We start from the raw sequence: 16,822 nt of genomic DNA, 5'->3' as shown, positions 1-16,822 counted from the left end.
CCAGGATGGGATGGGAGCACTGGGGACAGCAGGGGCACTGCCAGCCCCCACGGCCCAGCTCCCCTGGCTAATAAGCCCCAAAACTTTGCACTGAGATGGTAAGGCTGAGCACATGATTTATTTGCATAGTAACTGGACTGCTGTTAGCACTTACCCTTTAAAACAGACTTGACAGCAAAATGGTTTTACCCCCTCAAATACAGGGAATGCTAACAGCATCCTTTTTTTTTAATTCCCCTCTCTCTCTTCTGGCTGAAACTTGTTTTTCCCTCCTTTGTGCCTCTCTGAATCCTGCCAGCATAGAGATTCCCTTGTTCAGAGAGTAAAAAAAGAAGAGGGAGAAAAAAAAAATAGAAAAAGAAAAACTTAAGCCTGGGATTAAAAACCATCACTAAAATAGTTTGAATAACAAAGTCAACTGACCAGCCGGTGAATGCCTGTCACGTATCGCCCTTCGGCCGGGCACGGTCACGTGTGGCACTAGAGAGTTCCTGGAAAAGCTTCTGCTCAGCCTGATAGACCTGTGCCTGCTGATACTGCTGCACCCACTCCTGGAGAGCTGTGGGAAACTTCCTGACAGGGAGATAAATTGGGGGGGATAAATAAATCTCCCTTGGGTACCAGAGGCAAGGGGTGTTCTTGAGGCTTTTCCACTCTAGTGGTCCTGGCACCACTGGGCCAGCAGGACTCTCTGCCTCTACTGATGTCTTTAGCAAGGGAATTTATGGTGGGTTTGTGGGGTTTTTTTCCTACACAAATTTTTTGCATATTTTAAGCTGCATAAAGAATCAAAAAATGGGACCTTGCATGAGATAAAAGCAGAGGGTTTGTACCTACCCCAGGCAGAGCCAGCTCAGCCATGTCAGACACATCATGTGGGGCCACGCAACCATGGAGTGTATTAAACCCAAACCTAAATAACAGTTTTATGCTCTTGCTGACTCCAGCAGCACAAATCTGGAAGCAGAGAGATGCAACAAGGCACAGCGACAGGAATGATGGCTCAGATAAAGCCACACAGTGTGGGAGGGCAACTAAAGACTCAGATTTATTAGCTGTGTGCCCATGCTCAGGAGGATGATGAAGCAGTTGGAGATGGAAAAGTTGGTAATGGAAAGGTCAGAGATGAAGGCTTGTGAGAGGATGAATCAATGAGCACCCGAAATCCCAGGAGCCAATTTTTAAAAGCATTTGCCCACATAAAAGTGGAGACTGTGGCCTTTTATAAATCATCCAGGAACATGTCTTGGTTTGAAAATAGCACTGAGCATCTTATTACATGCTTAACACTCAAAAGATCTTTTAAAATCAGACTCAGCTCATTGGAGTGGCTCCTGTTCAGGGATAAATGGGCGGGGGGGTCAGTGTGTGCAGATACGACCATTTGTGGTCTCCTGTAGCATCCACTGGTGTGTTTGCACGAGCTGCTGACATGTGAGCACCTTAAACAAGCCCTGAGCTCTGCAAAATGAAAGTGAAATGAAATAAATGAGTCATGCCATTAGTCTCCTGCGAGCTGCCTTTAAAATTAGCAGGTTTTAGACATAAACATGGTAGAACGAGCCCTGGGGGGAAGAAAAGTCCTCCAAAAACCACATCCTACCTTCTTTTCAACAGTGCACACTGCTCTTTATTTCATGCCTCTTTAGTAAGGTAAACTAATTGGTTTCCTGTTTCCAATGAATTTTATATGTAGAAAAACATTTCTATTATATACATTATAAATCTGATTAGAAACATGTATGTTTGAACAAACACGTGGTTTTTATCAGTAGCTGTGTCCATTCATGTGTGTGTGGGAAAGAATACACATAAATGCCTTATTCCAACTGGCATTTTAACTTTTATTTCACAAATCCCAGCTCCTGAAGATGCCAGGTGTGCACAGTTTAGAAGATAATTTAAAATGAGAAGCATAATATAACAGCAATGCAACCAAATTTAATGGCTGGTAGCACAAGCTAATCTGGGGCAAAACCATGCCCTGGACTGAGCTCAGGCTTCAGCAGACTGGGAAAAAAAAAAATATCCCATGCTGGTGTGAGAGCCATGCCTGGAGATGGGACAGACCCCAGGGGCATCCCCCATCCTTTTGCCCACTGCTGCCATACATGCTCAGGCACTTTTCCTCTGTCTGTGTGTCTTTCTGCATTGCCCTATGTCCTCTTCAATCAGCCAACCACAGGCACTTCAGCCTCAGTCTGCTCAGCCCAGAATACAGATATTTTGGGCATCTGCAATCTGGACGAAAGCTCCAGTCCTGCCAGGAATTCTGCACAGGCTTGAATGGAAAAAAAATAAAAATATCCCATGGAGTTGGGTAAAGGCTGCCAGGCTGCCCCGGGCCCTGTCCCGCAGGCAGGGAGCAGCCCCGGCCCCTCTGCAGCCGCCAGCCGAGACAGAGCCTGCAGGAGAGATAATAAATTAAATCCAAATGTTTATTCCACTGGCACTGGCCGGGTCATGTGCCTCGTGGAGCTGGAGAGTGCAGGAATATTTTCTTGTAGCTGTCGAATAAACTGCTGGAAATGGTTGCTGTGTAGAGATCCTGGAGGAGGCAGGGGCTGAGACCTGCTGGGATGGAGGGATGGATGGAGGGATGGATGGAGGGATGGATGGAGGGATGGATGGATGGAGGGATGGATACACACGCACACACAGGAGTTGGGACAAATTCAGAGGCTGGGCCAAGAGCTTTGTGCGCAGGCAATGGTTTTGGGGGCAGGTGTGGGGCTCTGTGTGTAAGTGAGACACTGGAGATTTTGGGTATGTGAGGACCTTGGATTTCCCCTCCCTCCTTTGCACACACACAGAATTAACTCTTCCCATCCTCACCAGACTCAGTGAGCCCTAGATGTGCAGGGCCCTGAGCTCCAGCACAGTTCTGGTGGGTGTCTGCAGTGTGTTCTGGCTGCTGCAGGTCACTGTGCTGAGATGCTTTACAAACCTCCAACCCATCAGCACAGCCTGCTGCCCCACAGGTCCCAGCACGGTTGTTACAACAGGCTTACTCATTTCTGCAGTGAGTAAGACCGAAAGGGGAGCCCCACAGGGGCAGGACCGGGGGCTGATAAGGAGCAGCTCCCTAATCTCCAGCCCCAGCAGCCGAAAGGCTGAGGGTGATAACTCCCAGAGCCCCTGGGTCCCAGCAGTGCAGGGCGCTGCTGTCGGTTTGTGTTTGCAGAGCTGCACCTCCTCACCTTGCAGGGCTTGTCTGCAGTGCCCAGCCCAGCCCAGCACCCCTTGCCCTCCCTGGGGGAGCCAGCAGGAGCTGGTAGTGGTGGCAACCCCAGGGCTCACACCCTGGCACACTCATCTCCTCTGCTCTTCATGCCTTGAGCATAGCCATGGGGAAATGGGACTACAGGAGGCAGCATCATTCACCTGACCAATCAACCCTGTTTAGGAAGATCCAAAGTTCAGAAACTGGAGGCAGGGAAGGTCCCAGCTTCATGCTCCATCCTCATACTCTGGGTGACACCAGGAAGCCAGGAGCAAAGCAAAGCTGGCACTCCCCTGCTTCACACCTAGGCTGGGATTTAGGCTCAGATACCTGTTTTTTGCTGGCTGGGTTGGACCCTGTCCATGCCCATCCCCTGTGGCACACACTCACATCTGCACCAGCAGCACCCACCACTCTGCTCTGCTGGCAACATGTCACCTGCCCCAACTCCACTGTCCCCTCACTGGCCCCATGGCCAAATTGCACATGATAAGCTCTGCTCCATAGCACATTTTTGTCAGAGGCTAGCGAGATAAAGTCTGAAAATAGCTCACCATGACATCCATCAGGGTCTGCGCCACTGCATTTCCCACATGCTGCCGTCCTCCCTGCCTGGCTTCAGCCGGGACCATCCCTGCAGGAAGGCTGGGTTCCTGAAATGCAAACAGCACCTGCAGAGCTGCTCCTGACCTGGAGCACCATGGTCTCCAGGCAGCATGGCACTGAGCATGACATGGCCCTGTGTGTGGCATGGCACTGCCAGCTCTGCAGGACAGGCTCTGCCTTTTTGGGGTGCCCTTCTCTCTCAGGCCCTGCTGCAGGGCCCCGTCCCATCCTTGGCTGGCTGCAGGAGCACCATGCCCTCTCGGCCTCTCGCAGCCTTTGGCTCTGGGCAAACACCACTTGGCCAAATCCCCAGCACGGGAACAAAAGCAGAGAGCCCCAGGACGGGCCAGGGAGCAGGGGGAGGGTGCAGCTCCCTGCACAGCTCCTCTCCAGAGCTGGAAACCAGCGGGGCATGGAAGGGAAGAATCTCCTCGCTGCCTTTGTCACTCCTGGTGCTGCCCTGTGTCCTTCAGAGGTGCTCTGGTGGCTCTTAGGCTGGATGCCAAGGGGAAGAGTGGGGTGCCAGCATCTCCTCCTGGAAAGGCCACTTCCAGCTCTTTCCTTGCAGGGTGAACCTGCTTCTTTAACCCCTCTGGTGCCAGCTGGCCAGCACCGTGCCCTGGCCATGGTTCCTGGGCTCTGCCCTCACAGTGCTGCCAAGAGAGTGGCATTCAAAGCTTTAGCCTTTCTCAGCTTTTCGGCACATGCTCCAGCTCTCCCTTATTCTGTGTTTAGTTTTGGGCAGCCAATATCACGTCATATTTAAAGGCGCAGTTTCAATTCGTATCTAGCTCGATTTACTTTTTTTTAAAATGAAAAACAAGATTAAAAATAGTCATCAGAGAAAACAAACACTGTAATGCCCACACAGATTTTTCAAACAATTTCAAAAATGCCCATGAGATCAACTGCTTTTAAGTGTTGAAGAATGACAGTGGAGACTTTGCAATGCAGACATGGCTCTAAGGAAACAAAGCATTTTACACAAAGGGGAAATAGTCCAGGTGTTACTGGACCACAAGCCAAAGCTCCTTCCACTGCACCTGGCTCACACCTGGCTGGGGGCAGGTGGCCCTGCAGAGACATGTTGGGGTTACTGGGAAAGTCATGCCAGCACCTCCTGGCCATGCCAAAGAAAATCATTCCATTTCCTCTGCCCTGTGCCTGGGAGGGGCTCATGAGCCTCCCCAGCTCAGTGCCACCCTCAGTCTCAGCCAGCCACAGCACAGGCTGTTGTGGCACACAGGACACACTCAGGTGAGTCCTGGGCTCACAGGGATGTCACCTGTGCCAACAGGATCCTGGGGTGCTGAGGAGCCAGCTGAGCCTACAACAGCTTGGGTTCGACTCTGCAGGCTGGATGGGGCTTTTGGGGGGTTGTTTAGTTTTGTTAAGGGTTTTCCCCAGCCCCATGGCCTCGCTGCCCTCCCTCAGAGACACCAGCAAAGCCCCAGGGACCCATGTGCTCTGGGGAGCAGCGATGCAGCACAGCTCAAAGCCTGATGTGCTTGGGGCAGGGCTGTGAGGAAACCCCAGCAGGAATCACTGGAAGTGACCCTGTGTGATACCCACTGTATGGAAAAAGGGGGGTTCCCCCAGCAGGGCCCAAACTGTGCCAGCACTCGGTGAGGCAGAAAGGCTCTCCCCCCATTTGACCATAGAGCTGTAGAACCAGTGGGAATCTTTCTGGTGCAGATCAAGGGCTGGTCTGAAGCCCCTTTTGAAAAGCTGATTCATCCCCAGCTTTACCCAGCCCTCTGTACACCAGAGTGCAGCAGCCCCCTAGGCCTTCTCAGGGGCATAAGGATGCTGAGGCCAGGGGAGAGCTCAGCTCAGGGGAAAACCACTCTGAAGACATGCAACCTGCCTGGAAAACAGGGTTTTACCGCAGCTGCCTGTGGGCAGAGTCCAGGCTGCACCACTGCCTCACACAGCCCATGCTTCAGGAGCACGTGGCACAGGTTTGGCTCTCCCCATGGAAATGGCAGCATGGCATCACTGCCCACATGGGAAAGGCTCAGCTTTGTCCCCTTGGTGCCCCTGGATGCTATGTAAATACTGACAGGATTTTCTTAGCAGCATGAAATGCACATCTGCTCATGCAAAGCTGCGGGGGGGGGGTGGCCAGTCACCGGCGCAGGAAGGTCACTGCCATGCACGGGTGCCTCCCCTGCATGGGCCAGCCTCCCTCCTCGAATTTTGGGCCTGGAAGGGCTTCCTGCATCCAATACAGCCACCCTTGCTCCCCTCCTTGCCCAGAGAGCCCAGGCTGAGCCGCAGCCCTCAACAAGCAGGCAGCAAGGAAGCTCCTCTGTGTGTCACCCAGAGAGAGCCCCCCAGCCCTGCAGCTCTGCTGTCCCTGGCAGGCTCCAGAGATAAGGCTGGAGGATGATCACTTCGTGCTGTCATCAAGACAACACAAAGCCTGGCTGCATCCAATACCATTTTTTTCCCTTAATTGTTCTATTTCCATGCGCCTGTGCACACCCAGCTCTTGCCAGAAAGGCCAAGTGCTGATCATTGTCAGATGGCTCACACAGAGGTTTCTGTTTTGTTTTGTTTTTTCAAGGATCCAAGATGATAGGGGGATGGAGAGAACTTTGGTCCTCTGCTTAAAATAATTTGAGCTTTCCACTGTCTACGCCAGGCTCAGGCAGATATTTGCATAACAAATGAGCTTCTCCCCACACTTCAACCCCGGGTTATCCCTGCAGCAATTGCACGAGGTGGCTCCATCTCCCTCATCTACAGCTCCATCAGCTCCATCTCCCATCTCAGCCCTGAATCTGAGGAGGGGAGGGAATGGGGAGGGTTGCAAAGTTTTGGTACATTTGTCAATCAAGACTCTAAACAGCCTCTGGAACATTTCACCAGTAAAAACATTTGCTTGGTGACCAACAAATCATTCCAGGCGTCTTTTATCTTGCTGTAAAAATGCCACAAAGCAGCTGATTAGTGGAGGTTTCTCTCCAAGCTAAAACCTGTTGACAGCAGGACCAAACACTGATTTTCCTGTTATCAGCAGAAATGGCCTCTCTGTGCTGGGCATTCTCCAGGCAGTGATGGACAAGCACAAAGCACAGCTCTGAGAGCCTGTCTGGGTGCAGAAAAAGCAAGCAAAGCCCTGAAAGTTTCACAGAATTTTTGTTGCACCCCTGAGACAGATTAACACTTTGCTAGTTCAGATGGATAAATTATGCTATTGCTATTTAAACCAATTTCCTTGCAGAATGTTCCAGAGAACACCTGCTGCAATGGCTGAGGTCACGATTTCCAGCCCAGCAAGAAGATAAAACTGCTGCCAGAGTCCATGGCCAGACCTGCTTTGTGCAGAACCACACCACCTCAGCCTCTCTGCCAAGAAACTGGGGAATTTTCCAGTTCCCATTCTCCTTCTGGGAGGCAGAAAGTGGGGGAGTAAAGCTTACATACCTTCATGAAGATCTGAGAGGCATCAGGAGGGTTTTCATGAGAAACTGGATGGAAGCAAATGCTATCAGAGTCCAAATGCCCCATTAATTATACCAGAATCTCATTCTGGGGAGAAGGGAAGTCCCAGCAGTCCTGCAACAGCCTTCTCAGACAATGACTGAAAAAATGTTGCAGTTACTCATTTTGAAATGAGTTTTTGTAAGGGTTAGATTTTTCTTGCATGACAACACATTGTGGGTACACAATTAAAAAATGAATCCATGACCAGTCAGAAACAATCATTCCTCCCTTTTTCATTTAGAGTAAACTCTGAAATCTGCCTTTTTTTTTTTTTTTTTTTTTTCATAACTTTTAGAGCAGAACTCTAGAAGCCTTTGCAACATAAACATCCACAGGTCCTTCCTGGCAGCCCCCACAGCTCCAGGTGGAGGGCACACATCCCTCCTCCAGCCTGTTTCCCAGCATGGGAAATGCTGCTCACAGCTCCTGGAAACCAGACAGCAAATGCTTAATGTAAGTTTTGAGATTCAACCAAGCTGGGCTGTGTCTTTCCTCAGCAAACTCAGAGCATCACAAAGTGAGGTGCAGGGTAAAATCCCAGAGAAATTCTCCTGAGTCATTTTTCTTCCTCTGTGGGTTTGGGACTTGTTTGGGTGGACCCTATCAGGCTAAAGCCATGTGTACCCCTCCTCCTGTGTGCTGCAGCACTGTTGATCCCCCCAGAAGGAGCAGAGCTCAGGGCAGGCCTCTCCAGCAATCCATGGTGGCTTGGCAGGGAGCCCTGCTGCCCTCAGCCCTGGTAAAAGGTCTGAGCTGGGGCTGTCCTGGCACAGGCTCAGAGCACACACCACGTGTCCCCAGGCTCCCCTGGCCCACCTGCTGTCCAATTGGTGTTTGGGATGCTGCTCTGAGATGCTGCTCCCTCCGCTTGTATCTTGACCACAAAACCATCCTCCTTTACATGCAAACCCCCCAGTCTCAGCAGCACTGCAGGAGGCACCAACACACTCCTGAACACCCGGGCTGGCAGCCTGAGCAGGGCAGGACAGGTCCCCCAGGCTCAGCAGGGCTCACAGTCCAACCTGCTGGGCTGCTCTGGGTTTTGTTCAACTCCATCAAAGCCTCAGAGACACCATATGGCTCCCGGGGATGCTCCCCTGCAGGATTTGGTTTGCAGCACAGCAGTTATGCCTGGCAGAGGCAGCAGAGCAGCTCCCCCCACCCTGTTCCAGAGTGACCTGGGGTGACAAATGGCTCTGATGGCAGCAGGGTGTCCCCAGCCCAGCACACACCAGTGCCCAAAGCCTGGAAAATGCATTCCTGTTCCTGGCTGTGCAGTCCCAGGGACTGCTGTGTCCCAGTGGAATGGGGAAGCTCTGCCTGGGTTTTTGGAGAGTCCTGGTGTGGGTTAGAGGCACAGGTGGGGTGGCAGTGGGAGCCAGGATGCTTCTCTTGGTGTCTGCTAAGAAGAGACCAGCCTGAGCTGCCTGAGCTGCTGCACAGGCCCCGAGATGGAGAAGTTTGTCCTCAGGCTAAAAGAGCCTCCAGCTTCCTTCCCTCCCTCCCATCCCTCCCTGCCTTCCTTCACCAAGTGTTTTGAGAAGCTCATCCCCAAGAGCTGGTCTCACCTTGGCTCAGCCAGGTGCAAGTACCACCAAACCTCTCATCTTGGGGCACCATCTCAAACCAGTGCATTGAGAACTGGGGAAACTGAGGCACGTACAACCACCAGGACACTGCTGCAGGCTGTTCTCATATTGTTTGGGAGGGAGAGCGAGGACTGCTGTGCCCTGGACCCTTGGTTTGACCTGGCACCTTCCCCCAGCAGCTCCTTGTCCTCCTTGCTGTCCCCTCCCTGAACTGGTGCCAGCAGGTGACAAATCCTGCAGCTCCAGTACGTGCTCCCCACAGGTACCAGGAGCTGCTTCAACGGTCACTGGCTAAAAAGAGAACAAAACAGCAACAAAAGACCAACAAATAGTTGACTCTGTTCCCAGGCAAATAAAAAAGAATGGGTTTGGATTGTCACTGCTGTCCCTTTGTTTACCGAATGGAGTAACAAAAACAGCCAGGAAAGAAAAAAAAAATATTCCCTGATAGGGACAATTTATTGTGGGTGAAGCAGGCTGGGACATGCCCCAGGGAAGGAGGGCCAGGCTTCGTGTGGATCTGCTGGGGACGGGAAATAAACGTGCTCAAAAGCACTTAAAAACCCTGAAAGGACCAGCCCTGATTGCAGCAGTTAGAAGTGATATATTCTTGGCATGGAAACAAAAAGCAAATTCATAGCAGGTTTGGAGCTGATCTTACTGGCTTCCATGGGATTTTATACTTAGGTAATTCTATTGTTGGCTGGAGCTACCTGATTTATGCCTGAATAAGGTCCTGATCCTGCTAACATTTACTGATGTACTTTAGTTTTACCTTTGCCCCAAGACATCCTACCAATTTCCCTGCAGTGAGGGTAGTGCCTGTCTGCAGAGCTGGGGCCTTTGCAAGAGGAAAATCTGTGCTGTAATGCCTGAAACAGAGAGGAAATTTCGCAGTGAGTCACCAACTCCCCCAGGCTGTGGTGGTTCCCACCCTGACAGTGCCAGCCCCAGGCAGGACACCCAGGGCTGCCGGTGCAGCCCCACAAAATTCGGGGAGCAGTGGGGAACATCCTTAGCACCAACGTGCAGCTGCATTGAGCTCTGAGTCTCTGCAACACAAACCATCAGTTTAACACCGAGTTTACTCTCATGACAGCCCTCTCCCCAGGGCAGACCCTCCGAGGAGGATGCTAAACCCAGCAGAAGCCATTTGCACTGGTTGATTCCGTTCAAGAAAATGGCATTTATTGTCAAAAACACCCTGTTTACCCTGTAAGGTAAAAGAGATGGATTCATCCAGCAAACATTGTCCTTTGACAGTGAAACCTCTGGGTGTGATTTGAAGGGAGCATGAGAATAAAAACCTGTCTGAGCTGAGAGGAGGACGTCCAGGAGGAGAAGCTGTGAACTCACCCATGGCAGCGAGATGTCCCCGTGGCTCCCTTGTCCCTCCCACGCTGCTGAAATCAGCCAGATGCAATCAAACAGGGGCACCGAGTGCCGGAGCAGCTGTCCTGCTCCCTGCCAAGCCTCCCCGAGCGAGCGCGGCTATTCCTGGGCACCGGGAGAATTCATTTGCTTTACAATGGGCTGTGCGGGGGTCTGAGCACCACCTGCAGCCAGCCCTGAGGGTGCTGGGGAGCCTGGGGGGCCCCCAGAGCGAACCCCCCCTGTTTGTACCCCTGCTGGCTCCTGGGGACACCTGGCCCAGCGGTGCCAACCCCGGCCCAGCAGAGCTCAGGTGCTCCTCGCAGAGCACTGCTGTGGGATCTCCGTCCCCAAAACACACCTGGCAAAGGCTGCCAGCAGCAGTGGCAGGGCTGGGAGAGGGGCAGTGGTGTGTCCAGAGCTTGCCTTCATCCCACAGCCCCTAGGGCTGCTGTGCACCCGGGAGTGATGGGGTTTATGTCCCGTGAGCTCCAGGACACTGCCACAACCACACGGAGGTTCTGCACCGTGTCTGCTGAGGCTGCAGGACTGGAGACAGCACCCAAAGGCACTTCCAGAGCAGCTCCTCAGAAATGGGCTTTGTTTATGCTGTAGCAGCCTGGAGAAATGAATACTGCCTGCCCAAAAGGATTTAAATATACATAAAATTAGAAGGAGGAAGTGTTAGCTAAAATCTCATACTTCTGGAAGGCAGACGGTTCGTTAGCAGTACTTTAATGAGGCTCTAACCTCACTGTAATGCTTTTATTAATGCTCGTTGCTTACTGAGTGCCAAGTGCTTGGCTCCTCTCCGACAGCCCGGCTGGTCCACAAAGAGAGGGGCTGAGGGGTCCTTTGATGCAAAACGTGAGCACATTTCCCCCACAGCCAGGACAAACGACAGTTGGTGAGATGAGACAGCCCCAAACTCAGCAGATGGTGCCCAGAGCAGGCGAGGCAGCGAGAGCAGGGTGGGCAGGAGGGGACACAGGAGGGAACAAGAGAAGGGAGAAGACGAGGTGCCAGTGATGCCTGTGCTCCTGTTGGCTGCAGCTGGGTCAGCTGAGGGTCAGGCAATGAGCAATGGCACGACATCAAGGGTGGAAGTGCTGGAGACTTGGTGACAAGGTGCAGGACCCAGGAGATCAGCACTCAGCCAGCTCTCCCCACCCTACTGCTGCAGACATCTCGTGTGCTTTGGGCCCAAAGCTGCATCCAGATCTCACCTGCTTTGGTCAAATGTGAGTCCTTAATCCAACAAACTTCAAACACCCAAGGCACCCATACCCCAAAAGCCCCACGGTGACCATGAAGGGAGAGCCTGTGCCTTTGAGGTGCTCCCAGCCCTGCTGTGGAGCTGATCCAGCTGAAGGAAAACCAGGAGAGGATGGAGTCCCTCCTGCAGCCCCTCTGCACTGCGACACCCTTGTCCATGCTGTTGGCTGCAGAGGGGAGGAAGGGACACCTCCTGCTCGTGGAGCTCACCTGCTCGTGGGGTGATGCCCAGGCACCCTGAGCACACCTTTGGACATAGCTGTGGAAGGACAGAAGGACAAGGATCACCCCAGCAGCTGCTGGGACACTCCCCCACCCCTCCTGGGAGCTGAGGTGAGCATATGCCGTATGCTTCTCCTCCTGTTCCTGGAAACACTCTGAATAGAGGGATTAAAAACCACCCCTCCCAGCCTGAAACAGCAGAGCCAAGGCTCTGGCTGGTATTCCAGCACAGCAGAGAACAGGTGGGCTGCTGCAGGAATGGGAACAGCTTGTGGGAGCCTGGCCCTGGCTCTGCCTGCAGGGCCACCCCTCCCAGGAGCGTGCCAAGTGGAAACCCACGCTGGTCCTGGCATCACAGCACAGAGCCAAGTGCAACAGGAGCTGGGGCTGGTGTCCTACCATTGTCTGATGGCCTCAGAGGCAACCAGCGAGTCCTGGCAAAGAAAAGTTCAGCATCGTGTCATAATCAGCTGAAACAGACTTTCATGTCATTCCAGTCACAAAAAAAAAGAAGGAAAAAGATTATCCAGAGAAAAAGGGAGGAAGCCAGCAGGCTGCCAGGGCACAGAATGAGGGGTGAAACACAGGGTGAGGCAGGAATGACCAGGGAGAAAAGCTCCTGTCCTCAGTGCATTCTGCACAAACCACCAAACTACAAAGTCTCTGAACTAGAAAATTCACAACATATTTTTTTCTCCACGTAAAACTGACAGATTCAAAGCCAAACATGGAAATATCTCAGGGTCCTGATGTGCATTTTTGCTGTTAAAATTTCTCTGAAATCTGGCCTGCTTTTGTGAAGAAAGGAAAAAAAAAAAGAAACAGGCTATTTTCAAGTAAAATTAGTTAGATGCAGCCATTTTTTAAAGTGACTGCTATAGGCAATTGGGAAATTGGTAAAATAAAAATTTTTACCCAAGTATTTTTTGCCACAATGTGGTGTGGTTGTTTGTTTTTGAAAATAAGACTTTCTAAATTTGTCAGAATTCAGAATAAAGCAGAATTTAGAAATGAAAATGAAACACAGAAATAAAATAGGGCAAAATATGACAAATGCTGTGAAATTTTAGTTTGGAATTTACAGCAGCATCTAAAGCCCACTCACACCAGACAGTAAATTCTTGTTCCTAGCACAATAAAATAGTCCCATAATAAATCTTTTTGGTTTCTACTAAAAGAAAACTTTGGCCCCATCCAAAGCTTCCCTGCACTGACAGTGAGACCTTGCAGGTCTCTGGGAGCCTGGGCATCACTTTGCACATGGCAGCAACTGTGCCAGCCTGAAACAAAACGTCCTGAATCCCACAGCTCCTGGGGCAAAACAGGAGGAACTTGGTGTTTAAAATGGATTTTATCCGTGGCATAAAGCAGATGAGTTTTGTCCTAGTGCAAAATGGGAAAACAAGGTGAAAAAATGAGCACAGCTGTAAACAAGATGCACATTGGCAGCCCTCATCACCCTGGCAAGGGTAATTGCCCTCGAGTTTAATCAAGGTAGAAGGAGGGGATTAGGAAGCACCACATCAGTGGCACACTTCCCTGCTTTGTCACATCACACTGAACACTCAATAAAAGATCCCTTTGAAGAGGAGCCAAGCCCATCCTCACTTGAGGACAGTGATACTGCTCTGGGTTCGCTGAGCTGGGCTTCCACTTGTGCAAAGAATTTGCAAGAGGCAGAAAAAAGAGTAGGAGTGAGCAGACAGTGTTGCAGCTCAAAGAAAACTACCAAAGACAACAATTAATTATTGGGGTTTGCCTCTATTTTTTTGCTGGCAGTGGAACAGACTCCTGTATTAGTAAAATGTATCCTTCTCTATAGATTTGGATATGTGCCAATAAAGATTCAAAAATCACTTGCCATCTCCCCAAAATCACAAGATGGGTAAGAAAATTAATAGAATAAAAAACCTAATAGTAACAAAGGGCTTTCTTTTGTGTCTTTGTTTCTGAGCTGTTGGCCTGCCAAGCTAATTTCAATAGATCCTTGGTTAAAGGAATATTAAAGAGGGGAAGGTGAGACTTTCCCATCATTACACCAGAAGGGTTTAGTTTCCCAGGAAAGCAAATCTGTAATGCAATGAGATCACTTCCAGCTGACAAATCTGAAGTTTGTTTTTAGAAGGCTAAAAACAACAACCAAAAAAGATAAAGTTAAAAAAACCCAGCACCCAAATGCAGATCACTGTGACATTGGGTATTTGGGCCCAGCCAGAGCGGGTACCGTGCCATCCTCCTGCTTCCCAGTGAGGGCAAAATTCCCTGGTTTCCTTAGGGAATCCAGCTTGGGCAGAGGTGTGAGTGGTGATGGATCTGCTGCCTCAGCCAGACAAGTGATTTCCCAGTGCCATTAGTGCTGTGCTGTGAGCCCAGCCCAGGCAGGAGCAGGAGGGGCTGGGGCAGTTCCACTCCAGGCTTTGCTCCTGGCAGGCACAGAGGAGCTGCTGCCATCCAGAGCAGGGCAAGGCACCCACTCACCAGGGCTGATGGAGGCATCCTCCTCCTCCTGCCCGTGCCAGAGCCCCACCCTGGAGCACAAACAGCCTCTGCCCACCATGCCTGCTCCCTTCCAGCCCATGCCCAGCTCCTCCAGGAGTTGTTTGCTCTCCCAGCACAGCTCCTGTTCAGAGAGAACTCACCACAAAGGCTCAGCGCCGTTGCTATTGATTCTCAGCCCCAGCCTGGTTTTGTTGAGGTGAACGAGTGGCAGGTGGTTGGTTCTTCTGCTTATTTTCTGCTGGATGGGGACACCAAATATTTGCTTTCTGAAATATTTGCAGCAGCTCCACTACAATTAACATCATCAGCTGAAATGCTCAAAAAGGGTAGGAGAGTGCTCCTGTGCCTTTGCTCTTCCCTGGGCTTTGCTAAGATGACACAAACTCCTGGGCTGTGTTGCTTTGCCATGGAGAGCACCTCACAGGCAGCACATGTGATGGATTAACCTCTGGTTTCACTGGAAGATGCCCACAGGAGTGGAGCTGGACTCCTGCTTTCTGATCCATACCAGACCACTGTGAGGGAACAGCTTTCACCAACACAAGTACAAATGCAGAACAGTTAAAGCACAAACCAATCCTGTGACAGCAGAACAATTTAGGCCTTGCATTTCAGGAACAACAAAACTGCCTGAGGGCACGTGCTAATTACAGACTACTCCTGTCATTCCAGTTTACGTTGCAAGGCACCATCCAAACAACCAACCAGAGGAAGAGTGACTTACCTTTGATGAGCTCCAGCTATGATCAAGCATGGATGTTGCATTCAAGGCAAATGTAGGGAAGGCTGAGCCAAGTCCTCCTCTGTGTGAGCTGCACAGACTGGCCAGGAGCTGTTGTCAGCAGCAGAATCTTCGAGGGATGTGTTCTCATCTGAGACCTCCAGAAGGGCTGAGTTCTGGATAAGTTCTCCCTCCCTCAAATCACACTGACATCATGGTCATATTTCAAAAATAGACCAGGAATTTTGGAGACAAAATTCACCATTGCTGAGATGTCCAAAGGCCTTCATGCTCCAAAGTTCTCACAATGCCTCCAGATGCAGCAGAGGCAGAGGGAGAAGGGTTTCCTCCAGGCAGGGACTGCTGCTGCAACAGGGATTCAAAGCTACAACTCAGCATAAGTTTTGCAAAAAGAAGACACCTACACAGACCACAGGATTGCTTGGGACTGAGTGCTGCATCCAGAGACCTGCTGGTGAAATGCCCCTGCCTGCAGGATGGAACACTGGATGGCAGAGGATGAATCCATCCAACCTGGCAAGGCTGGGATAGAGACTCTGGCCAGTGGGTTCAAGCCATGGCAGCCTCCTCCCCAGCTCTCACTGCTCTTCATCCCCTCTCCTGCATGAGAGAGGCAAGCATTTAGGAGTGGATTTTTAACTCAGTGCCACAGATCACCGATAGGATCAGGCCCACAGATCATGCAGGGTATGACTCAGTGCTAAGCACCTTTTATTCTGCAGCCTTCCTAGGCAGACAATATGCTTTTGGATTCATGCATTCTGCAGTTTCTCTCTTTTCCTTCTTTTTTTTTTTTTCTTTGTTTTTTTCTTTTTTTTCTTTTTTTTTTTTTTCTCTTGTAAAGGCTTTGCTATGTCAGAATCTGTCAAACAACTCCTTGTGCCATGTTTTCACAAGAATCCTACTTGCTGGCTGGTGCCAAGCTCCCTTTTAAACAATACTCAGTGAAGCATTGCACTGCCTGTGCTCTGCTCTCATGCCATATTTAGACAAAAGCCAGGGAATTCCCTGCCCTAGATGAGGGCTTGAATGAGTGTGCTCTTCTCCCACCTCAACTAAAAAAGTATGTGTTCACATCAGCCAGGCCTTCCACCCAGCTTTATTTTTAATTCATTCTGCACTTGGATTTATTTACCTAGAAATCTGAAGGGGGAAAGGAAAATTTAAAGAAAACAAAACAAAACAAATTAATGCAACCACAGACACATGCTTAGTCCCACTGTGTCCATTCCCAAAGAAACCAAAACCAGTGGAATAAAACCACCCAAACCCCACACTGACAAACGTGAGAAAAACATGCAAACCCCACCCCAGGGCACAGCTGGCAACAGCTGGATCATGGCCACAGGTGGCTTTTAGCACATTAGCCCTGGGTGAGCAAACAGCTGACACTGCTGCAGGCTGCCAAGGGGGCTCTGGCAGAACACCTTGTGTGCACCTGACTGCTGGGGGAAAGGGGAAAGGGGAAAGGGGAAAGGGGAAAGGGGAAAGGGGAAAGGGGAAAGGGGAAAGGGGAAAGGGAAAGGGGAAAGGGGGAAAGGGGGAAAGGGGAAAGGGGAAAGGGGAAAGGGGAAAGGGGAAAGGGGAAAGGGGAAAGGGGAAAGGGGAAAGGGGAAAGGGGAAAGGGGAAAGGGGAAAGGGGAAAGGGGAAAGGGGAAAGGGGAAAGGGGAAAGGGGAAAGGGGAAAGGGGAAAGGGGAAAGGGGAAAGGGGGAAAGGGGAAAGGGGAAAGGGGAAAGGAAAGGAAAGGAAAGGAAAGGAAAGGAAAGGAAAGGAAAGGAAAGGAAAGGAAAGGAAAGGAAAG

The 16,822-nt window shown here is 50.9% G+C and overlaps 1 long non-coding RNA gene across 2 annotated transcripts; it reads right to left on the bottom strand.

Moving 5' to 3' along the window:
- Positions 1-1,820: 1,820 nt before the first annotated feature.
- On the bottom strand, positions 1,821-15,434 carry LOC132335841 (uncharacterized). 2 transcript variants are annotated; one of them, XR_009488745.1, is made up of 4 exons: positions 15,002-15,434; positions 14,418-14,515; positions 3,778-3,876; positions 1,821-2,281 (listed from the first exon to the last, which is right to left on the bottom strand). It is a non-coding gene; the product is annotated as an uncharacterized LOC132335841 (long non-coding RNA). The 2 variants fall into 2 exon arrangements; XR_009488744.1 differs by having other exon boundaries at positions 1,821-3,876.
- Positions 15,435-16,822: the final 1,388 nt, after the last annotated feature.

Source organism: Haemorhous mexicanus, chromosome 18, assembly GCF_027477595.1.
Source record: "Haemorhous mexicanus isolate bHaeMex1 chromosome 18, bHaeMex1.pri, whole genome shotgun sequence".
NCBI lineage: Eukaryota > Metazoa > Chordata > Aves > Passeriformes > Fringillidae > Haemorhous > Haemorhous mexicanus.
Note: the sequence above shows the minus strand (reverse complement) of the source record. Positions and strands in the feature narration are given on the sequence as shown.